General features: G+C 37.3%; 1 protein-coding gene and 2 pseudogenes across 2 annotated transcripts in view; 2 read left to right on the forward strand and 1 right to left on the reverse strand.

Annotated features, from left to right (window-relative positions):
* ZSWIM5 (zinc finger SWIM-type containing 5) overlaps window positions 1-25,334 on the forward strand; it is a 224,171-nt gene that overhangs the window by 94,681 nt on the left and 104,156 nt on the right. The window lies entirely within an intron of this gene.
* On the forward strand, window positions 13,016-14,466 carry LOC125097153 (elongation factor 1-alpha 1-like; annotated as a pseudogene).
* Window positions 23,778-24,037, reverse strand: LOC125097157 (small nuclear ribonucleoprotein G-like; annotated as a pseudogene).

Below are 25,334 nucleotides of genomic sequence, written 5' to 3' on the forward strand. Positions count from 1 at the left end.
TTTTGCACAGCAAAGGAAACCATCAGCAAAGCAAAAAGACTACCTACTGAATGGCAGAAGATATTTGCAGGTGATATTTCTAATAATAGATTAATATCCAAAATATGCAAAGAACTTGTACAACTCAACACTGAAAAAACAAACAACCTGAAAAGTGGGTACAGGACCTGAATAGACATTTTTTCAAAGAAGACAGACAGATGGCCAAAAGGCATATGAAAAGATGCTGAACACCACTAATCATCAGGGCAATACAAATCAAAACCACAATGAGCTATTACCTTACACTTGTCAGAATGGCTAAAATTAAAAAGACAAGAAACATCAAGTGTTGGCAAGGATGTAGAGGGAAAGGAACCCTCATGCACTGTTGGTTGCAATGTAAATTGGTACAGCCACTGTGGAAAACAATATAGAGGTACCTCAAAAAAATTAAACATAGAAATACCAAATGATCCAGTAATTCAACTCTTGGGTATTTACCCAAAGAAAATGAAAACTCTGTCTCAAAAAGATATATGCATTTACAATAGCTAATACATGGAATGAGCCTAAGTGTCCATCAATAGACAAATGGATAAAGAAAATGTGGTACATACATATAATGTAATATATGCAGTCATAAAAAGATGAAATTGTGCTATTTGGGACAACATGGATGGACCTAGAATGCTACGTGAAATAAGTCAGACCAGGAAAGACAAATATCATATGATTTTACTCAATGGAATCTAAAAAAAATAATGAATGAACAAACAGAAAGAAGAATCTGACCTATAAATATAGAGAACAAACAGATGGCTGCCAGATGGGAGGTAGGTGGGTGGGTCGACAAAATGGGTGAAGGGGAGAGGGAGATACAGTTCTCCAGTTGTGGAATGAGTAAGTCAAAGGAATAAAAAGCAGACCATAAGGAATACAATCAGTGATATTGTAATAACAATGTATTGGGACATATGATAGTTATGCTTGTGGTGAACATAGAATAATGCTTAAACCTGTCAAATTACTGAGTTCTGTACCTGAAATTAATGTAACGTTGTGTATCAGCTATAGTCAAATAAGAAAAGAGTCAGGGGGCACCTGGGTGGCTCAGTGGGTTAAAGCCTCTGCCTTTGGCTCAGGTCATGATCCCAGGGTCCTGGGATCGAGTCCCACATCGGGCTCTCTACTCAGCAGGGAGCCTGCTTCCTCCTCTCTCTCTGCCTGCTGCTCTGCCTGTTTGTGATCTCTGTCTGTCAAATAAATAAATAAAATCTTTTAAAAAAAGAAAAGAGTCAGAATTATAACAAAATTGAGGAAAACAAGGTTAATATAAAAATGCCAGTTGTGGCGCACTTGGGTGGCTCAGTCGTTAAACATCTGCCTTAGGCTTAGGTCATGATCCCAGGGTCCTGGGATCGAGCCCTACATCGGGCTCCCTGCTTGGCAGGAAGCCTGCTTCTTCCCTCCCATTCACCCTGCTTGTGTTCCCTCTCTCGCTGTGTGTCTGTCAAATAAATAAATAAAATCTTAAAAAAAAAGTTGCTTTCCTATAATCTTGAAATGAACAATTGGATTTGACACAAAAACACAACGCTGTATTAAATGCAATAAAAGGTGGAGGGAAGGGGAAGGGCAAGAAGGAAGGAAGGAAGGAAAGACAGGCAGGCCTATAGACTTAGGCATAAGAATTACAAAATATATACAAGATCTATATGAGGAAAATTACAAAATTCTGATGAAGGAAATCAAGAAGAACTAAATAAATGGAGAGATATTTCATGTTCATGGATAGGAATACTCAATATTGTTAAGATGTTATTCTTCCCATCTTGATCTAGATTCATTATAATCAGAATCAAAACCCAGCAATTACTTTGTGGATATTGACAAACTTTTTAACATTTATACGGAAAGGCTGTAGATCAGAAATCTTCTTGAGGAAAAACAATGTCAGAGGACTGACACTACCTAACTTTAAGATGTACTCTACAGCTATTTTGCCAATATTGGTATGGGCAAAAAACCAGATTAATGGAACAGAATAGAAAGCTTAAAAGTAAACTTATACACATATACTCTTCTGATCTGTGACAAAGGAGCAAAGGCAATTCAATGAAGAAAGAACAGTCTTTTCAACAAATGGTGCTGGAAAAACTGGATATTCTGATGTAGGAAATGGATATAGACTTCGATGTTATACCTTCTGCAGAAATTAACTCAAAATGGATAATGGTAAAATGCAGAACTATAAAACTTCTCGAAGCTACAGAGTAGAAAATCTAGGTGAACTTGGGTGTGGCAATGACTTTTTAGATAGAACACCAAACGCCTAATCTATGAACCAAAAAAAAAAAAAAGATATGGTGGACCTCCTTTGTTTAAATTAATCATTCTGTGAAAGACAGTTTTAAGAGAATGAAAAGACAAATCACATACTTGAAAAAAATTTTTACAAAAGGTATATGTGATAAAGGACTATCACCCCCAAAATACAAAGAAGTCTTAAAAGTCAAAATTAAGAAAACAGTAACCCAATTAAAAAATGGGCAGAAGAAAAAAAATGGGCAAAAGACTTACTTTACTCCAAAACTAATCATGTACTATATGTTGGCTAATTGAATTTAAATTTTAGGACAAAAGACACCGTGTTAAAGAAGATATACAGATGGCAAATAATCATATGAAAGCATGTTCAACATCCTTTGCCATTAGGGAATTGCAAATTTTAATAACACTTAGATTCCACTACACACCTGTTAGAATGGCTAAAATCCAGAACTCTGACAAAACCAAATGCTGACAAGTTTGTGAAGCAACAAGAACTCTCATTCATGCTTACTGGGAATGCACTTTCACCCACTTTGGAAGATAGTCCGGAAAGTACTTTTTTGTTTTGTTTTTTGTTTTTGTCTACAATGCAAAACACAATTTTACTATACAGTCCAGCAGTTGTGCTTCTAGGTGTTTAATGAGTTGAAAACTTACTTCCACATAAAAACTATCATGGAAATGTTTATAGCAGGCTTTTTTCCCCCCATAGTTGCCAAATTTTGGAAGCAAACAAAATGTACTTCAGAAGGCGAGTGGTTAAATAAACTGTGGTACATCCATACAACAGAATACTATTTACTATAAAAATGAAATGAAGTTTTGAAGGTTGGAAAGACCTGGAGGAACCTTACAATGGTCATCATTAAGTAAAAAGCCAGTCTGGAAAAGCTTAAACTGTATGGTTCCAAGTATATGACATTTTGGAAAAGGCAACTCTGATAGAGACAGTAAAAGATAGTGGTTGCTAGGGGTTTTGGAATGGTGGTGCTGGGAAGGGGGAATTACTAGAGAACAGGGGATATTTATGGCATTGAAATGACTCTTTATGATGCTATGATGGTAGATACATGATGTTATGTGTTTGTCAAATTTATTTATTTATTTATTTATTTTATTTATTTATTTTTTAAGATTTTATTTATTTGTCAGAGAGAGAGAGAGACAGCGCGGGCGAGCACAGGCAGACAGAGCGGCAGGCAGAGGCAGAGGGAGAAGCAGGCTTCCCGCCAAGCTAGGAGCCCGATGTGGGACTCGATCCCAGGACACTGGGATCATGACCTGAGCCGAAGGCAGCTGCTTAACCAACTGAGCCACCCAGGCGTCCCGTGTTTGTCAAATTTAGAGTGAATCCTAAACTACGAACTTTAAAACAAATATCTGGGCATATTTGCATAGGTCTATGTTTGGGTTCTCTGTTCTTTTCCAGTGATTTTTGTGTCTATCCCTCCAATAACACACAGTCTTGATTACTACAGCTATATAATTCTTAACAGTGGGCAGACTGTTTCCTCCCAATTTATCCTTTTAAAAAAACATTTATTTGACAGAGGGAGTGTACACCTGTGCACATTGTTGAGGGGAGCAGAGGGCGAGAGAAACTGAAGCAGATTCCATACTGAGCATGGAGCCAGACATGGGGCTCAATCTCACAACCCTGAGATCATGACCTGAGCCAAAACCAAGAGTTGGACGCTTAACTGACTGTGCTGCCCAGGCACCTCTCCCAATTTATCCTTCTTTAAAAAAAATGTTTTAGCCCTCTAGTTCCTTTTCTTTACATATAAAGTTTAGAATAATCTTGTCAGTAACCATAAAACATCTTGCTGGGATTTTAATTTTAGTTCCAATATAGTTAACATACAGTGTTAAATTAGTTTCAAGTGTTTCAACAATTTTATATGTGACTTGGTGCACATCATGATATATGTACTCTTAACCTTCACCTATTTCACCCAACCCTTCCCCACCTAACCGCCCCCACCCCCCATAGTCTGGTAGCCATCAGTTTGTTCTCCGTGGTTGAGAGTCTGTTTTTTTTTGTTTGTTTGGGGTTTCTTTGTTTTGTTTCTTTGATCTCTCTCTCTCTTTAGAAAATCTTGCTGGGTTTTTGATAGGAGTTGCATTAATTGCATTTGGGGAGAATTGACATCTTTACTCTGCTGCATTTTCCAATCCATGAATAATGGGATCTCCATTTATTTAGATCTTCTGTGTTTTCTTTCATCAGTGTTTTGTAGTGTTCAGCATACAAATCCTGCATATGTTTTATTAGATTTACACCTAAGTGGGTTTTTGTGTGTGTGTGTGATTACAAGTAGTATTGTGTTTTAAGTTTTGGCTTCTAATTGTTCATTGCTAGTATAGAGAAATACTATATTATATTATTATATTATTTTTTTATGCTCATCAGGTGTCGTATGTGAACTTACTTAGTACCATTACTTTATAGAATAAGAGTTGTGAAAGCTGACATCTTACATTGTTTCCTGTCTTAGGGGAAAGCATTCAGTTTGCCCCCTTTCAGTGTAATGCTAGCTGTAGGTTTTCAGTTGATTATTACATTGAAGAGGTTCTCCTTTATTCCTACCTTTTTTCTAAGAGTTTTTATCATGAATGTATGTTGAATTTTGCCAAATGCATTTTCTATATCAATTGAGGATTGTCACTTTTTTTAGCCTGTTATATGGTGGATTATACTGATTGATTTTTCAAATACTGAATTGTTTTCAAATACAGAATCAGTTTGCATTGCTGAAATGACCTCTACTTGTTCTTGGTGTATAACTCTTATCATATATTGCCAAAATCTGCGTGCTTATGTTTCGTTAAGCATTTTTGTGTCATATTTATAAGGGATAATGGTCTTTAGTTTCCTTTTTTGTTACTGTCTTTGGTATAATGGTAATATTAGCTTAATAAAATTTTTTGAAAATTATTTCCTTCACATTTTCTGTAAGAGATTATATAGAATTTATGTTAATTCATTTTTAAACATTCAGTAGAATTCTCCAGAAAAACCATCTGGGCATAAGTATTGCTCTTTTGGAGCTTTAAAATTATGAACTCATTTTCATTAACAGGTTATGGATATTTCAGTTATCTATTTCATATTGGATGAGTTGGGTTAGTTCATGCTTTTTGAGGAATTGGTTTATGTCATCCATCTTGTCAATATTATGTGTAGAGTTTTTTTTTTTTTAAGATTTTAAAATTTTATTTATTTGCCAGAGAGAGAGAGAGACAGCGAGAGAGGGAACACAAGCAGGGGGAGCGGGAGTGGGAGAGGGAGAACCAGGTTTCCCACTGAGGAGAGAACGCAATGTGGGGCTCAATCCCAGGACCCTGGAATCATGACCTGAGCTGAAGGTAGACGCTTAATGACTGAGCCACACAAGTGCCCCAGGTGTAGAGTTTTTCATAGTATTCCTTTATTATCCTTTTGTTGTTTGCAGGTTTTGTGTAATATCCCATTTCCATTTTCATATTGATATTGTGTCTTCTCTGTTTTTTTGTTGTCAGTCTTGCTGGAGAGTTGTCAATTTTATTGATCTTTTCATGAATCACATTTTTATTTCATTGATTTTTCTTCATTTTTTTTTCTGTTTTTGGTTTCATTGATTCCTGTTTTTATTTCCTTCCTTCTGCTTGTTTTGGTTTTATTTTGCTCTGTGTTTCTTAGATTCTTGAGATGGAAGCTTAGGTTATTAACTTGAGATTTTTCCTCTTTTAAAAAAATGTAAACATTTCATGTTATAAATTTCCTTCTCAGCATTGTTTTCACTGCATACCACAGATTTCTATGTCATATTTTCATTTTTTAAAGTATTTTATTTATTTATTTTAGAGAGAGAGATAGTGAGAGAGCAGTTGGGGCAGAGGGAGAGAGTCTTTTTTTTTTTTTTTTAAGATTTTATTTATTTATTTGACAGAGAGAAATCACAAGTAGGCAGAGAGGCAGGCAGAGAGAGAGGAGGAAGCAGGCTCCCCGCTGAGCAGAGAGCCCGACGCGGGGCTCGATCCCAGGACCCTGAGATCACGACCCGAGCCGAAGGCAGCGGCCTAACCCACTGAGCCACCCAGGCGCCCCAGAGGGAGAGAGTCTTAATCACACCCCCTACCCAGCACTAGCCCAACTTGGGGCTTGATCTCACAACTCTGAAATCATGACCTGAGTAAAACCAAGAGTCAGATGCTCAACTGACTGAGGCCCTCAGGCGTCCCTGTTGTATTTTCATTTTTTTAAATTTTGATGTATTTATAATTTTCCCTTGAGATTTCCTTTTTTACTCACAGATTGTTTAGAAATATGTTGTTTAGGCGCCTGGGTGGCTCAGTGGGTTAAAGCCTCTGCCTTCGGCTCAGGTCATGGTCCCGGGGTCCTGGGATAGAGCCCCGTTTCCGGCTCTCTGATTGGCGGGGAGCCTGCTTCCTCCTCTCTCTCTCTGCCTGCCTCTCTGCCTACTTGTGATCTCTATCTGTCAAATAAATAAATAAAATCTTAAAAAAAAAAAAAGAAGTATGTTGTTTAGTATTGTTTGGTGATTTTCCTATTATCTTTCTATTTGCTTTCCAGCTATTTATTTCTTTGCAGTAATAGAGTACACTGTTGCAATTATTTTAAATTTGCTTTATGGCATAGATAGGGTCTCTTTTGGCATATGTTTCATGGGCACTTGAAACAAAAGTTTATTCTGCTTTCTTTGGGTATTTTACGTTGATTACATTCTGTTGATTGATGGTGTTACTATTTTTCTAGATTCTTGTTTATTTTCTTACTCGTTGTTCTATTAGTTCCTGGGATAGGGGTGTTGACTGTAATTGTGGATTTGTCTGTTTGTTCTTTCTGTTCAGTCAGTGATTGCTTTACATATTTTGCATTAGGTTGTTTGGTTCATTCAAATTAAGGATTGCTATGTGTTATGGATGGATTTACCCCTTTATCATTAGGGGTATCATTGCTCTTTGGTTCTGATAATTTTCTTGGTTATGAAGTCTAACTGATACTAATATAGCTACTCCTGATTTCTTTTGATTAGCATTTGCATGGTATATCTTTTTCCATCCTTTTACAGTCAACTTACTTGTTGTAAGTGAGTTCCTTTTACAGGACTTTTCCAGGGGCACCTGGGTGCCTCCGTTCGGTGAGCATCTAACTCTTGGTTTTGGCTCAGGTCATGATTTCAGGGTTGTGAGATCAAGCCCCAAGGGTATACTTGGGTCATATTTTAAAAAAAAAATACACTACCTATTTCTGTCTTTTAATTAACATATTTAGATAATTTATATTTAATGTAATTATTGGTATGTTATGACTTCATCCTTTCATTTTATTTTTGTCTTTGGTTTTTTCTTACTGTTTTTTCTGTTTTTCTGAGCATTGAACATCATTTAGAATTCAGTTTTTATAGTGTTTTTGAGTTTCTTTGTGTAGTTTAATAGTAATTGCTCTAGGTTTTGTATTATAAGTAATAACTTGTCATAGTTTACTGTTGTTGACATTTTATCACTTCAAGTGAAATGTGGAAACTGGGGCACCTGGGTGGCTCAGTTGGTTGGGCGTCTGCCTTCAGCTCAGGTTATGATCCCAGTGTCCTGGGATAGAGCCTCATATCGGGCTCCCCGCTCAGCAGAGAGCCTGCTTCTCCCTCTCGCTTTGCCTGCTGCTCTGTCTACTTGTGTTCTCTCCCTCTCTGTTAAATAAATAAATAAAATCTTAAAAAAAGAAAGAAATGGGGAAACCTTACTTTTCTTTACATTTCTTACTTTCCTCATTTATATTACAAATTGTCTTAAATATTCCCCCTATACATGTAGAAGCACATCAATGTTATAATTTCTTTCTTTCTTTTTAAAGATTTTGCTTATTTATTTAAGAGATAGAGACAGAGCACAGAGGAAGAGTGAGAGGGAGAAGCAACTCACTGCTGAGCAGAAAGCCTGTTGTGGGGCTTGATCCCAGGATGTTGAGATCATGACCTGAGCTAAAGGCAGACACTTAATGAACTCAGTCACCCAGGTACCCCATAATTTTTTTTCTTTCAGCAGCAGACATAATTTAGAAAATTCAACAGAAGAAGGAAAGTCTTTTGCTTACCCATATTTTTGCTTACTGCCTTCTTCTTAGTGTTCCAAGATTCCTCCTGTTGTCATTTTCTTTCTATTTAGAGAACTTCCTTTAGGTATTCTTTATAAGTAAATATGCAGGCAACAGATTTCTTTTGGTTTTGCTTCATCGGACAATGTCCTGATTTCTCCTTCATTACTGAAGGATATTTTTACTGAATATAGAAGTCTAGGTTTAACAATAGAACAAAATAGAAAAAAAAATAGAACAAGTTTTCTCCAACAATGGAAAAATGTGCCACTTTCTGCTGACCTTCATGATTTCTGATGATAAATCTGCTATTATCTGAATTGTTTTCCCCTATAAATAATGTGTTGTTTTTCTTGCTTCTTTTAAGTTTTTTTTTTTGTTTTTGTTTTTTTGTTTTTTTTTTTTAGAACTTTGAGCTATCTTGTGGATTTTTTAGGGTATATTTTTGTTTGGAGTTTGTTCAGCTTCTTGAATATAGGTTTATGTCTTTTGCCAAATTTAGGACATTTCCAGACATTATTTCTTCAGGCCTTACCCTCTTATCTCTCCCTCTGGGGCCCCAATGATGTTAGACTTTTTGTTACAGTCCAACAATTCCCTGAGGCTGTTTGGTGTGTTGGGGTTTGTTTTGTTTTGATTTGTCTTTGATAGGTTGGGTGATTTCTATTATTCTGTCTTCAGGTTTACTGGTTGTTTGCTCTGTCCCCTTTATTCTGCTGTTAAGTCCATCAATTGATTTCATTTCAGTTTTGTATTTTCTAGTTCAAAAATTTCTGCTCAATTTTACTCTGTGTCTTCTATTTCTTTCCTGAGAGTTTTTATTTTATAAATTTGCTTCAAGGGTGTTTGTTATTGCTCACTGAAGCATTTTTATGTTGGTTTCTTTAAGATTGTCAAATAAGTTTAATATTTCTTATTTTGGTGTTGGTGTGTAATGGTTGACTTTTTTCATTCAGATTGAGTTTTTCTTGGTTCTTGGTATGAGTAATTTTCAGTTGAAACATGGACATTTGAAGTGTTATGTTTTAAGACATTACATTTTATTGAAGTCTTGTTGTAGCAGGCTTCTTCTGACACTGCTGTGGCAGTGGTAGGAAGGGAGCTGCCTCATTACTGCCAGGTGTCAATATGATTAATAAATAAGACAGAAGGAAACTTATCTATTGTATAATATAGATAATAAATGTCAGACAAGTTAGCAGAGGGAGAAATCAATATAATTTTATATCATCAAACAAGATACCTTAGAATTAGTGGAATTTGAACTTGTCAAAATGGATAGACAGAGGAAGACAGTGATTATTTTAGTATGATCAAAGGCACAAAAATAGCAATGAGCTAGTCTGTGTTTAAGGGGAGCAGAAGGATACTAAAAAGATAACCATTTTCCTAGCTTGACCACTTAGACCACTATCTGTACCATACAAAAAATTAACTCAAAGTATATATGTATATATATATATATATATTTTTAAAGATTTAATTTATTTATTTGCCAGAAAGAGAGAGCACAAACAGGAAATGACAGGCAGAGAGAGAGAGAAAGAAGCAGGCTCCTGCCGAGCAGAGAGCCCGATGCGGGACTCAATCCCAGGACCCTGAGACCATGACCTGAGCTGAAGGCAGAGGCTTAACCCTCTGAGCCACCCAGGCGCCCCATAACTCAAAGTATATTAAAGACATGAACATAAGACCTGAAATTGTAAAACTCCTTGAAGAAAACATAGGTGGTAAGATTTTGACATCAGTCTTGGTGATAATTTTTTGGATTTGACAACAAAAGCAGAGGCAACGAAAGCAAATAAAAGTAAGTGGGACTACTATCAAACTAAAAAGTCTCTGGATAGCAAAAGAAACCATCAACAAAATGAAAAAGCAGCTTACTAAATGGGAGAAAATATTTGCAAATCATATATCAGATAATTATTAATATCCAAAATATATAAAGAATTCATACAACTCAATAGCAAAAACAAACAAACAAAAACTCAGTCTGATTTAAAAATGGACAAAGGATCTGAATAGACATTTTTCCAGAGAAGACATACAGATAGCCAACAGACACATGGAAAGATGTTCAACATCCCTTATCATCAGGGAAATGCAAATCAAAACCACAATGTGATACCACCTTACGCCTGCCAGAATGGCTGTTATCAAAAGGACAAGAAATAACAAGGTTGGCAAGGATGTGGAGAAAGGGGAACTCTTGTGCTCTGTTGGTGGTAATGTAAATTGGTATAGCCACTATAGAAAACAGTACTTTCTCAAAATATTAACTTTCTCAAAAAATTAAAAATTGAAATCAATACAATTCAGTAATTCTATTACTGGCTATTTACCCAAAGAAAACAAAACACTAATACACTAATTCAAAAAAGTATATGCACCCTTATGTTTATTGTAACATTATTTATAATAGCCAAGTTATGGAAATTAAGAAAGTTAAGGAAGACCTAACTATCCACAGATAGATGAATAGATAAAGAAAATATGTGTGTGTATCTATATCTATCTATATATTTATATATATATATGTATATATACATATATATATATATATATAAATAAATAAAATGGAACATTACTCAACCATAAAAAAGAATGAAATCTTGCCATTTACAACAACATGGCTGTACCTGGAAGATATTATGCAAAAAGAAACAAGTCAGACGGAGAAAAACAAATACCATATGATTTCACTTATATGTAGAATTTAAAAAACAAAACAAATGAACAAACAAAAAATAGAAACAGACTTACAGCTACAGAGAACAAACTGGTAGTTGCCAGAGGGGAACAGGTGGGAGCAAAGGCAAAATAAGGTGAATGGGATTAAAAGGTACAAAATTCCAGTTATGAAATAAATAAGTCATGGGGATGAAAAGTATAGCATAGGGAATATAGTTAATAATATTGTAATATCATATAGTGACAGATAGCAACTATACTTCTCATGATGTGCATAGTATAATATGTATAATTGTTGAATCATGTTTTACACTTAAAATTAATATCACATTGTATGTCAACAATACACGAATTTAAAGAAAAACCTGATTACCATAAAAATAGCTCAAGTGCCAGGTGCTAATTATATCTTCTGTGTGCTCTTGGAGAAAAATCTGAGCAATTGAAACTAGTTCCTTATTTTTAATTTTCTATGTCATGGAAGAAATAAAACTCATTGCTATGGTATGGAGAAGTTCATTGAACACAATGATATAGGATTAATATGTTTGGCTACAAAAAAGAAGACATGGAATACAATCAAGCTGTCAGTTGAAAAGAGAGCAGAACTTTATATACATTCTTGTTCTATCAGTTATTGATAAAAGAGCATAGAAATCTCTAACTCTTAACTAAATTAATTGTTAATATGCCTTTATCTATTCAGTTCATTCAGCTCTGGCTTTATATACTTTGGAGTACTTTGGAGTATTATATACTTCATATACTTTGGAGTATTAATTAGGTGCATCTACAGTTCTAATTTTTTTATCTTCCTAGTGTATTGATTCTTTATATCATTATTAAATTTCCTTCTTCTGATCCTCTGAACTTTATTGATTCTGGGCTTTCTCCTCACTGCAACCAAGATAGCATAAAGAAACAGGCTTTTGATTGAGTCTTTTCCTGTGTATCGAGGGAGTGTAGTTGATGCCAATCAGGGGAAATCCCAGTCCTGGAGTGCCAACACTCCATTTGTATCCTTACTTTTAAGGATGTATAGTGGCTTCTGAATATTTCTCCACTGTTGATGTGAAACTTTTCCATAATTAACAGCACTCTTGACTTGACCGACCTCCCGAAAACAAGGTTTGAATTCTCTTGGATACCCTATAACATATCTTTAAGGTACTGATGGTCGTTATTACTTCTTTCTCTCAACTTTTCCTGTCCTAGAATACCTGAAGATATTTGTAGATGGATATTTTTAGAATTCCAGGAACAGCAATTCTTTCAGAGGACTTCCAGAGCAATGACCTACTGCCCTTTGTATACTTCTCTCACTGATATGACTGAAGTCATTTATTCTCAATCTATCAGATCTAATATTCCCCTTTTAAACAAATTTTTATAAGATTCCCTTTACTCTCCTATAATGAAATTCATAGAAACTCATAACTTGCTCAATATATAATGTCTAAAAAAATAAATGTGTACTAATAATGTGTAAAACAAAAAGGAATAATTTATGAGATGATATTTCATATGGGAATGCATGAGCATTTGAAATGCATTAGAAAACATGATAATGTGTCACATATTTGTACCCATTTATAATTTAATTCATCAGTATATTAAGCACTTACTGTGTGCCATGCTGCCAAGCACTAAGTGCTAACAATACAGCCGAGAACAAAACAGATTTTCTTAAAAAAAAAAAGAAAGAAAGAAAGAAAGAAAGAAAGAAAGAAAGAAAAAAAGACAAAACAACATTATACTCATGGAACACATGTTCTACTGGGGGTAGATAAAATAAGCAAGAAATAGGAGGTGGTAAGTGCTAAAGAAGCCATAATAAAGAAATTGAATTTGTAGTTAAAAATCATTCTACTAAAAAATGCCAGGCTCAGCTTTTTCACAACGGGTTTGCCGCCAGAACACAGGTGTCGTGAAAACCACCGCTCAACCTAAGCCAGAATGGGGAAGGAAAAGGCTCATATCAACATTGTTGTCATCGGACACGTAGATTCGGGCAAGTCTACCACTACTGGTCATCTGATCTACAAATGTGGTGGGATCGACAAAAAAACTATCGAAAAATTCCAGAAGGAGGCTGCTGAGATGGGAAAAGGCTCCTTCAAGTATGCCTAGGTCTTGGATAAACTGAAAGCTGAACGTGAACATAGTATCACCATTGATATCTCCCTGTGGAAATTCGAGACCAGCAAGTATTATGTGACCATCATTGATGCTCCAGGATACAGAGACTTTATCAAAAACATGATTACAGGCACATCTCAGGCTGACTGTGCTGTCCTGATTGTTGCTGCTGGTGTTGGTGAATTTGAAGCAGGTATCTCCAAGAACGGGCAGACCTGTGAGCATGCCCTTCTGGCTTACACACTGGGTGTGAAACAACTAATTGTTGGTGTTAACAAAATGGATTCCACTGAGCCAGCCTACAGCAGAAGAGATACGAGGAAATCGTTAAGGAAGTCAGCACCTACATTAAGAAAATTGGCTACAACCCCGACACAGGAGCATTTGTGCCAATTTCTGGTTGGAATGGTGACAACATGCTGGAGCCAAGTGCTAACATGCCTTGGTTCAAGGGATGGAAAGTCACTCGTAAAGATGGGAATGCCAGTGGAACCACAGTGCTTGAAGCTTGGGATTGCATTCTGCCACCAACTCGTCCAACTGACAAGCCCTTGCGTCTGCCTCTCCAGGACGTCTACAAAATTGGTGGTATTAGTACTGTCCCTGTGGGCCGAGTGGAGACTGGTGTTCTTAAACCTGGCATGGTGGTCACCTTTGTTCCAGTCAGTGTTAGAACTGAAGTCAAGTCTGTTGAAATGCACCATGAAGCTTTGAGTGAGGCTCTTCCTGGGGACAATGTGGGCTTCAGTGTCAAGAATGTATCTGTTAAAGATATTCGTCGTGGCAATGTGGCTGGTGACAGCAAAAATGACCCACCAATGGAAGCAGCTGGCTTCACAGCTCAGGTGATTATCCTGAACCATCCAGGCCAAATTAGTGCTGGATATGCACCTGTGCTGGATTGTCACACAGCTCACATTACTTGCAAGTTTGCTGAGCTGAAGGAGAAGATAGATCGTCGTTCTGGAAAAAAGCTGGAAGATGGTCCCAAGTTCTTGAAATCTGGTGACGCTGCCATTGTTGATATGGTTCCTGGCAAGCCTATGTGTGTTGAGAACTTCTCTGACTATCCTCCTCTGGGCTGTTTTGCTGTTCGTGACATGAGACAGACGGTTGCTGTGGGTGTCATCAAAGCAGTGGGCAAGAAGGCAGCTGAAGCTGGCAAGGTCACCAAGTCTGCCCAGAAAGCTCAGAAGGCTAAATGAATATTATCCCCAATACCTGCCACTCCAGTCTTAATCAGCGGTGGAAGAATGGTCTCAGAACTGTTTGTGTCAATTGGCCATTTAAGTTTAATGGTAAAAGACTGGTTAATGATAACAATGCATTGTAAAACCTTCAGAAGGAAAGGAGAATGTTTTGTGGACCATTTGTTTTGTGTGTGTGTGGCAGTTTTAAGTTATTAGTTTTTAAAATCAGTACTTTTTAATGGAAACAACTTGACCAAAAATCTGTCACAGAATTTTGAGACCCATTAAAACAAAAAGTTTAATGAGAAAAAAAAAAAAAAAGCCAGGCTCAGATGGCTTCACTGGTGAATTTCAGAAAACATTTAAGGAAGAAAGAAGACTAACTCTACACAAAGACTTCCAAAAATTTGAAAAGGAAGGAATACATTCCAGTGCATTTTGTGAAGCCAGCATTACACTGCTATCAAAACCAAAGCATCATAAGAAAAGAAAACTATAGACCAATATCCCCCATAACCAAAGACACAAAAATTATAAACAGTATTTTAACAAACCCAGCAATATATGAGAAGGATAATGATTCTCAACCAAGTGAGATTTTTCTCACTCAAGAATGCAAGTTTAACATTCAAAAAATTAATAAAGGTAATTCATAGTAGTAACAAAATTTAATGATGCAAATAAAGCACTTAACAAAATCCATTATCTTTTCTTTCTTTTTTTTTTTAAAGATTTTATTTATTTATTTGACAGACAGAGATCACAAGTAGGCAGAGAGGCAGGCAGAGAGAGAGGAAGGGAAACAGGCTCCCCGCTGAGCAGAGAGCCCGATGCAGGGCTCGATCCCAGGACTCCGAGAACATGACCTGAGCCGAAGGCAGAGGCCCTAACCCACTGAGCCACTCAGGCGCCCCCAATATCTTTTCTTGATAAAAAATAAAGGGGCACCTGGGTGGCTCAGTTAGTTGTCTCAGTCCTGGTTTTGAGTCAGGTCACCATCTCAGGGTCATGAGACCCATGCTGGGCATGGAGCCTATTTAAGATTCTCTCTTTCTCTCTCTCTCTTTCTCCCTCTCCCTCTGCCCCCCCAACCCCTGACTTGGGCATGCTGTCTGTCTCTCTCAGGAAAAAAAAAAAAAAGGCTATTAGCAAAAGACAAGAAAAAAGTGTTGGTAAAGATGTGGAGAAAAGGAGCTCTTGTGCACTGTTGGTGGGGATGTAAATTGGTACAGGCACTGTGGAAAACAGTATGGAGGCTGGATCCTCAAAGAATTAAAAATAGAACTACCATAAGACTGAGTTCTAGGGAGGATAGTAGAGTAAGAGGACCCTGAGCTCACTTCATCCCACAGATATAATTAAATAACAGTTTCATCGGTGTAAATAACCCAGAAAATGACCCAAGGACTGAAGAACAAACTCTCCACAGCTAAATGTAGAGAAGAGGCCACATCAAAGAGGGTAGGAAGGGTGGAAACAGGGTAGGGAACTAAAAGGACCTGTGGGACTGTAGCAGGAAGGAGGGCCACTGCAGGCACAGAGAGGGGAGAAAAACAGACTCTCACACCAGGCAGTCTGCATGGGGAAGATGAATCTCTATAAACATTTGGTTTTGAAAAGCAGAGGGGTTGAATTTCAAAAGTTCTTATACTCGGTAGGGTTTAAGACCTAGAACTTTAAAAATAGGCTCATGGGAGAGCAGGGAAGACCAGAAGAAACAGAGTCCCTGCCCTTAAAGAGTCAGCTCAGCAGCCCATGGCAATATAGCATAGAAACAGGAGTTTGAAAAAAGCCTCGGGTATACATAAGGGGGATTTGTTTACTAATTGCAGAGCGTGCTCTGGAGGGGCAGGAATTTTGGGGCAAGTTCTCCCGGAACAGAAGAGCTGGAACTCACCACTTCCCTCTACAGCCCCAGCCTTGACACATAGGCACCTGCAGGAACCAGCCCAACTTACTAACAGCGTGCCCCACCCCTGAGTTCTCCTGTGGACACACCCCCTCCAGCCAGGCCTGAGCTCCAGATCCCCTCCTAGTGACACCATCAAGCATAATAACATTCACATTATAGGGATCTCAGAAGGAGAAGAAAGAGAAAAGAAAATGTATTTGAAGAAATAATAGCTGAAAACTTCCCAAATCTGGGGAAGGAAACAGAAATCCAGATTCAGAACTCAGAGAGAACCCCTAACAAAATCAACTGAAGGAGGTCCACACCAAGAAATATAGTAATTAAAATGTCAAAAAGCACTGATAAAGAGAGAATTTTATGAGACTGAAGGAGCCAAGTTGTTCTTTTATAAAGAAGAATGGATAAAGAAGATGTCATTCAGGGGCGCCTGGGTGGCTCAGTGGGTTAAGCCGCTGCCTTTGGCTCAGGTCATGATCCCAGGTCCTGGGTTCGAGCCCCACATCGGGCTTTCTGCTCAGCAGGGAGCCTGCTTCCTCCTCTCTCTCTGCCTGCCTCTCTGCCTACTTGTGATTTCTCTCTGTCAAATAAATAAATAAATAAATAAATCTTTAAAAAAAAAGAAAAGAAGATGTCATTCATATATATGGTGGAATATTACTCAGCCATCAGAAAGAATGCATACCCACCATTTGCATCGACATGGATGGAGCTGGAAGGGATTATTCTAAGTGAAATAAGTCAAGCAGAGAAAGACAGTTATCATGTGATTTCACTCATGTGGAACATAAGTAGTAGTGTGGAGGACCACAGGGGAAGGGAGGGAAAACTGAATGGGAAGAAATCAGAAAGGGAGACAAACCATGAGAGACTCTGGACTCTAGGAATCAAATTGAGGGCTACAGAAGGGCAGGGGGTGGGCAGATAGGGTAATGGGGTGATGAGCACTGGATGTTATACACAACTAATGAATCAATGATACCTACATCAAAAACTAATGAGGGTACTATATGCTGGCTAATTGAACATAAGAATGATAATAAAAAATCACACAGAGGTCTCATTGGCTAAAATCAATACATCAACAGGGCTGCATTCCTTTCTGGAAGCACTAGAGAATCTCTGTTCTTACCTTGTTCAGCTCATAGAGGCTGCTGATATCCTTGCCTCACATCTTACCTCCTCATCGTTGGAACCAGCAGCATTGCACCGCTATGACCTTTCTTCCATAGTCACATGCCCTTTTTATTCTCTTCTTTTACTCTCTTTAACTTTGAAGGACCTTTGTGATTCCATTGTGCCCACCTGGATAATCTCCCCATTTCCAGGAGAGTCCCTTGTGTACCACATAAGGCATATTCACAGGTTTCGGGGATTAAGAGATGGACATTGTGGGAGGGGAGCATTGTTTTGCCTACTATAACATTTGTCACTCTCCTTTCTCTTCTTTAATGTCTTAGACATCACCTACTTTCACCTCTAATTCATTCCATTTCAGCCACTTCCATATCCATATCTCAACTTTTCCTCTGAAATCTTAAAATTTTAATAATTGTGCTTTCTAGGGGCATCTGGGTGGCTCAATGGGTTAAAGCCTCTGCCTTTGGCTCAGGTCATGATCCCAGGGTCCTGGAATCTCTGCTGAGCAGGGAACCTGCTTCCCCCTCTCTGCCTGCCTCTGTGCCTACTTGTGATCTCTATCAAATAAATAAACAGAACCTTGAAAAAAAATTGTGCTTTCTAGCTGTTACCCTTTTGTCTTTTCTATTGTTCCTTCCTACTATATCTGTTGTATATTTGGTTAGAGGCACAGGGTTGTGGGGAAATCACAGGGTTATGGTTTCCAGGGCTCTGAAAGAAGAGATTCCTTTGCAGAATTTTGAAAAGTTGCTTCAGGTTTGATCCAAGCTCTACTACTAATGAATTATGTAGGAAAGTCACTTCCTAAGTGAAATTAAGGAGTTAACTTCTCAGGGCAGCTGGGTGGCTCAGTCAGTTGGGCATCTGCCTTTGGCTCAGGTTGTGATCCCAGGGTCCTGGGAACAAGCCCCACATTGGGCTCCCTGCACAGCGGGAAGCCTGCTTCTTCCTCTGCTACTCCCTCTGCTTGTGTGCACTCTCTCTGTGTCAAATAAATAAATAACATTTTTTAAAAAGAGTTAACTTCTCTGAGCCTCAAGTTATTAATGTGAAAAATGACATTTGTTATCATGAGGTTGTTGTAAAAAAAATATAAAAGGTGTCCTCTTGAAGGGCAGTCAATATAAGGGAGCTCTTACTATTTTTTTTACCTTATCAAGTGCTCCATTTTATCTCTATTGTAAGGATGTGCTGTCCCATTAAGATATGTGGCTTCCTGAGAAAATACTGGATCAGTCAGATGATAACATGGTTTTATAATCATTCCTTTAGAGTCCCGGTGTTTGGTATATTTTACTTTGTATTAGAACCACCTGATAGGCTTATTTAAAATGCAGATTATAGGCCATTGGCTAAGAGACTGTATGGGGAATGGAGCTTAGAAATATGCATTTTGACAAGTACCACATTCTTGAAACTCTTAGTAATGGTTTTCAGCAAAACAGCCTATTTGGGGAACTTGGATGTGGTCATTGATTTTCTTAAATGAAGTATTCTGATTTTTTTTTTATCCTATTCAAAGAAATTGTTAGCTAAGGTGGGGAAAGATTAATAAATTTTGGTCACAGATAGGAGGAAGCTAAATTGAGGCTGGTCTTAAGGTAGAGTAAATCTGGCTGAACAAGAATAAAGCTGCCTTAATTGAGACCCAGAGTAGAATCTATTTGATGGGCAGCATGCCAGTTCTTTAACAAGAGCTTGAGTTTCATTCTACTTCTAAATGGCCATCTATCATCCAGAGCTCCCTCTAGCCTGCTTTCCCTAATGTCCTTCTTTCCCCCTTTACTTTAATTTTTTTTTCTTTTTCTTTTTCTTTCTTTCTTTTTTTTAATCTACAAGATGAAGAAGAAACAGTGCTAGACTGCTAAGTTCACATTCTGGCACTGCTCTTTACTAACTGTAAAGAGCTGTACTTTACTAACTGTACTTTAACTGTAAAGTTAGTAAAGACCCCAGGAAAGTTCTTTAATCTCTATAAACTTCAAGTATTTTATTTATAAGATGAAAAGAAAAATAACTTTGCAAGTGTTTATTATATTAGTCCCCTTCTTTTATTTCTGCCTTGCCTCCCCCCCCCCCCCGCCTTTCCTTTTCTATATACTTCCTAACCTCTTCCCAACCTGTAGTTGTGGGTCACAGCCATCAGTTTAGTCTCCAGCTTGACATGTCACATATCACATCTTGATTTGTAGAGAAATAAAAGAACCCCATATTTAGAAGAAATCTTGGAGGTTGTCTCTACCAACTCCATCAGCATCACTGCTACTACTAATTTTTATGCTCCATAAGAGTAGAATTTGTTTCTGTCTTCTTTACAGTTATATTCCCATGGTGCCTGGCACAAATTAGGCAGTCAATAATGTAATTTGAATGAGTGAATGAATGAATGAATGAATGAATGAAAAAATGAACCTTATCATATGATTAAATAATCTTTATAGTTGTATCTCCTTCAACTATTAGATACTGAGATCAATGTTAGGAATTATAACTTACTCATTACTATATTTTTAATACTTTCCATGGGATCTTGCATGCAAATGGATGATTAAAATGAATAAAATAGGTGGTCATATTTTCTTTATTATTTCCAATGACAGGGAACTTTTTAAAGTTAATCAAATAAAAGGCAACCATTTCATTCATTTAGTCTGACATTTCAAATGGTGATATAGTGATCCATGAGTGTCTGAGTGAAATATTATGAGGTTTATCCATCATCATACAATTTCAAGAGCCCTAGTCCTCTCCTTGTACCTCAGAGTTGATCCTGGTACGTTCCACAGGTTATGCAGAAAACAAGTTAAAGTAAATAAAAAGTCAGTGTAGCAATTGATCATAAGCCAAAAACGGAATTGGCCAACTAGTCATCTGCTGCCACAGAAATGAGATACTTCATTGTACTATAGCATTAAGGCTCATGGAGCTGCCACTAGGCCTAGAATTATGATGATTGTTAAAAATTTAGAGAATGCTTGGGGTGCCTGGCTGGCTTAGTCAGTTATGAGGTTTGGGGGTCATGAGTTCAAGCCCCACATTGGGTATAGAGGCTACTTAAATGTTTTAGAGAATGCTTAATAATGATATAAAGTAGAAGACATCTCTGACTTTTAAGGGCTTAGTATTAAATTGGGTTTTAGAATAGAAAGATGAGAGATTGTAGGAAGAATGGAACTAAAATAGCACCTATAACTCTTGATTGCTTTTATTTCCCCACAGTAGACTGTGCCCTCCTTAAAGCCTGAACTGGCCAAGTGCCAGGCACAGCATAAGCACTTAGTGGATGTATAGATGATTAAGCAAAGCACCTTGATAAGATGACGAATTTAAGGGGTGCCTGGGTGGTTCAGTGGGTTAAGCCTCTGCCTTCAGCTCAGGTCATGATCCCGGGGTCCTGGGATCGATCCCCACTTCGGGCTCTCTGCTGAGCAGGGAGCCTGTTTCCCCCTCTCTCTCTGCCTACTTGTGATCTCTCTCTCGTCAAATAAATAAATAAATTCTTTAAAAAAAAAAAAAAAAGAGTGAAGCAAGCCACCCTGCAGTTCTTATTCTTTGTTGTGTCTCACCAAGCGTTAAGCGCTGTGATACAATTGCTATAATAAGGAATACTTTGCCTCAATTAATAATAATAACAGAAACAACAACAATAGCTAACATTTCTGTAATGCTTACTATATGCCAGGCCGTCCTCTAAGTGTTTTTATATGCATTAAAACTGTTTTAATACGTATTACAACTCTATGAGATAATTATTACTTATCCCTGTTTTACAAGGGAAGAAACTGAAGCAACAGAAGCATAAATAATTTCCTTAGGGTCTCACAGCTAGCAAGTTGAATGGATTAAATACAATTTAGGTTTCCTTATTCCAGAGTCTGTCCCTTAATCACCCTTAACTACTACTCTATACTTCCCTCCTGTTGTGCTGTTTTGCCTGTCCAGCATATTTTCCCTTACCTCTTTTGGAAATGCTGTCCTTTGTTCTTGTGAGGAAATCATTTCATGTGATTCAGGTAGGTTTGACCACTCTTCTTAGCTCCACGTGAAGGTACATGAGAGGCCTGGCTGACTCAATATGCGACCTCTTCACTAGGATCATTGATTCAGGATTCAATCAAATGCATGTGCTTTTGGCTGATGATATTAGTGATAAGGGTTTCATGAGCCTAACGTAAACAATAATAATCATTTTACATTTCATAAGTACTAACTGAATGCCAAACATTCTAGGCACATGAGATACATAAATGAACAAAGCAAAGATCACTGAGCTTTTACTGTAGCAAAAGAAAGCAATGATAAACATAATAAGCAAATACATTACATAATGTGTTAGTAAGTGCTATTGAAAAAGGGAATGAGAGAATAGGGTTTGAAGGAATTTAGAATGCAGGAATGGCAGCAGGAAGATAGAACAGTTTCAGTATTTAATGGGGTGATCTGGGTAGACCTTACTGAGATCTATTGAGACTTACTTAAAGGCGGGAAGGGTGTACCAAGAAGATATTTGAAAGGAACAGCTAGACCAGAGGCTCTAAGGTTGGACTGTGCCTGGTATACTTGAAGAGCAGAAAAAACTGTAAGGGACAGTGTAATAAGAAAAAGAAGTCAGGGAAGTAAGTGGGAGCCAATTCATAGCCTATTTAGGCCATTCTAAGACTCTCAGCTTTGAATGAAATGGGAAACCACTGGAAGTATTGAGTAGAGGAGTGTCAGGATCCGACAGATTTTTAAAAGCTCACTCTGACTGCTGTGTGAAGAATAGATAGAAGAAGGAGTAGAAAGAGAGCAGGTACATCTGTTAGTGAAATAATCCACGCTTGGACCAGAGTTGAAATAGTGGAAATGTTGAGAAATTATTTTGGAAGTATTTTATAAGTAGGGTAAGTATAATTTCCTGATGGATTGGATATAGGATATGGAATCAAGGATGATTGCATGGTTTTGGATCTGAGCAACTGAAAGGATGAGATGGGGAAGGCTACAGGTGAAACAGGTTTGGGCTTGTTAAGTTTGAGATATTTATCAATTTCTATAAACACTTGGAGGGAGTTGGATGTGTGAGTCTGGTTTTTGGAAGAGAGATCTTTTTCTGAGATCTAAATTTGAGGTTCATTGGCATAAAGATGTTAGTTAAAGCAAAGGCACCAGTTGAAATAACAAAGGGAGTTAAGTAGTAGAGAAAAGGATCAAGGACTGAGCCCTGGGGCATTCTGAGCTTGAGAAATGGGAATAGGAAGAGGAGCCAACAAAGAAAACTAAAAAAAAAAAGGGAGTCCAGTAAGATAAAATGAAAACCAAGACAGTGTGTTGTCCTGAAAGCCAATGAAGATAGTATCAAAGATGTAGGAGTTGTTAATTGTGTGAAATGTAAGATAAGGACTGAGAAATGGTGATTGAATTTAGCAATACTAGACTTCTTGTAAATAAATAATAATTTGCAATTTTACAGATTGAAAATAAAATTGTAATAGAGAAATCTGGAAAATTAGCTTCTATCCACTTTTTAGTTAAAACGTGCTATTTTACCATGGCTTTATTTTATATAACTCAGTGTTTTATTACAAAGCAAACCACTCACTTAACCACCTCCAGAACAAGAAATAGACTAATGCCAACACCCTTTAACACTTATTCATGCTGCATCACAGTCACTGTGTGTGTCCTCCTTGCAAATATAACGACTGCCCTGACTTGATGGTAATCAAATTCTTGTTTTTCTTTCTTGTTCCACTTAAGTATATATCTCTAAATACTATACCTTAAAGTTGCATGTTTCTTAACTTCATATAAATATAATCATGAATTAAGTATACTTTTTATCTGACTTATTTTATTCAACATTACATTTATGATTACATTTATGATGTTCATCTATGTTGCTAAATATTATAATGCTGTAATACTGTAGCATAATCCACAATTACATGATATAGAGCATTTTCTCCAAAAATTTATTTCAGGCAGCTTCTTGTGGCAATCCCCAACCTGCAAGAGGTAACCACTCTTTTAATATTTTCCACCTTAGAGTAGTTTTCCTGTTGGAGAATATCATAAAAGTGAGATTATATATAGTATATAGCATTGTGGTTATGAGAGTCATTGTATTATTAGGTGTATCAGTAGTTCGTTCCTTTTTTTTTTTTTTTTGGACTATTATAAAAGTTTATTTAACAAAAAAGTTCAATATGAAAATGCACACTACCTGATTTTTATATTTGTAGTAAAACAGGCACTATGGAGAGGGGACATGTGGAAGCAGTTGATTTCTTCTGATAAACACACCCATTGTTCATACTCATTCCAAAGCTTCTAACATGATACTATTTCCTCATATTACCACCATTCCAATATTGTTCTATTGCCCACTAGTTGCTCTCTCCACATTCATTCTATCACAAGATTCATAAACAGATCGAACCCCCACAATATTCCTTGGACATGTCTGCCACCATTTCATTTCAATGATAATTTCTTGTCCATAAATTTTTTCAATTTGGGAGGTTGAGCTTTGCTCATGGTGTCTACTCGGTGAGCTCAAAGATGCCTCCAAATGGAATTCGTCCAGTAGTTCATCACTTTTTAATGCATATAGTAGTATTTCATTGTATGAATATACCACTTTGTCCACTCTTCTTTGAATAATATTTGAGTTTTTCCAATTTTTTGCTATTGTGACTACATCTGCTATAAATAGTCTTTGTAAGACTTTGTGTGGGCTTTTTTTTTTTTTTTTTCATTTCTCTCAGCTAAATACATAGGGGTGGCATTTTTTTTAATCTTTTTTTTTTAATTTTTAAAAGATTTTTATTTATTTGACAGACAGAGATCACAAGTAGGCAGAGAGGCAAGCAGAGAGAGGAGGAAGCAGGCTCCTTGCTGAGAGACCCCGATGGGGGGCTCGATCCTAGGACCCCGGGACCATGACCTGAGTCGAAAGCAGAGGCTTTTAACTCACTGAGCCACCCAGGTGCCCCAGGGATGGCATTTTTGTGTCAAAGTGTACCTATATGTAAATGATTGTATGATTTTGGAATTCATCAACTTATTTATGGGATTCTCACTAGCAGTATATGAAAGTTCTGGTTGTTCCATTTTTTGGCCAACATTTGGTGGTATCGTTCTTTTAAATTTTAGCCATTTCAGTACATATGTAATGGTATCTCATTTTGGTTTTAACTTACATTTCTATAGTGATTAAAGTTGTTGAACACTTTTTCGTGTGTTCATTAATCAGGTGTCTATCTTCCTTTGTGAAGTATGTTCAGTTTTTTTTCCCCTCATTTAAAAAATTGGCCTGGGTGGGTTTTTTAATTTTTTTATTATTTAAAAAAAAATTTTTTTTTAAAGATTTTATTTATTTATTTGACACAGAAAGAGAGATAGAGCACAAGCAGGGGGAGCAGCAGGCAGAGGGAGAAGCAGGCTCCCTGGTGAGCAAGGAGCCTGATGCAGGACTTGATCCCAGGACTCTGGGATCGTGACCTGAGCCAAAGGCAGATGCTTAACCGACTGAGCCACCCAGGTGCCCAAATTTTTTGGCTTTATTTAAATTCAAGTTAGTTAACACATAGCATACTATTAATTTTGGGGTCAAATGTAGTGTTTCATCAGTTGCTTTTTTTTTTTTTTTAAAGATTTTATTTATTTGACACAGAGAGACCGCAAGAGAGGGAATACAAGCAGGGGGAGTAGGAGAGGGAGAAGCAGGTTTCTTGCGCCCTCATCAGTTGCATTTAACATCCAGTGCTCATTACATCAAGTGCCCTCCTTACTGCCCATCACTCCATTACCACATCCCCCTACCAACTTCCCCTCCAGCAGCCCTCAGTTTGTAGTCTATAGTTAAGAGTCT

Source organism: Lutra lutra, chromosome 4 (genome assembly GCF_902655055.1).
Source record: "Lutra lutra chromosome 4, mLutLut1.2, whole genome shotgun sequence".
Lineage (NCBI taxonomy): Eukaryota > Metazoa > Chordata > Mammalia > Carnivora > Mustelidae > Lutra > Lutra lutra.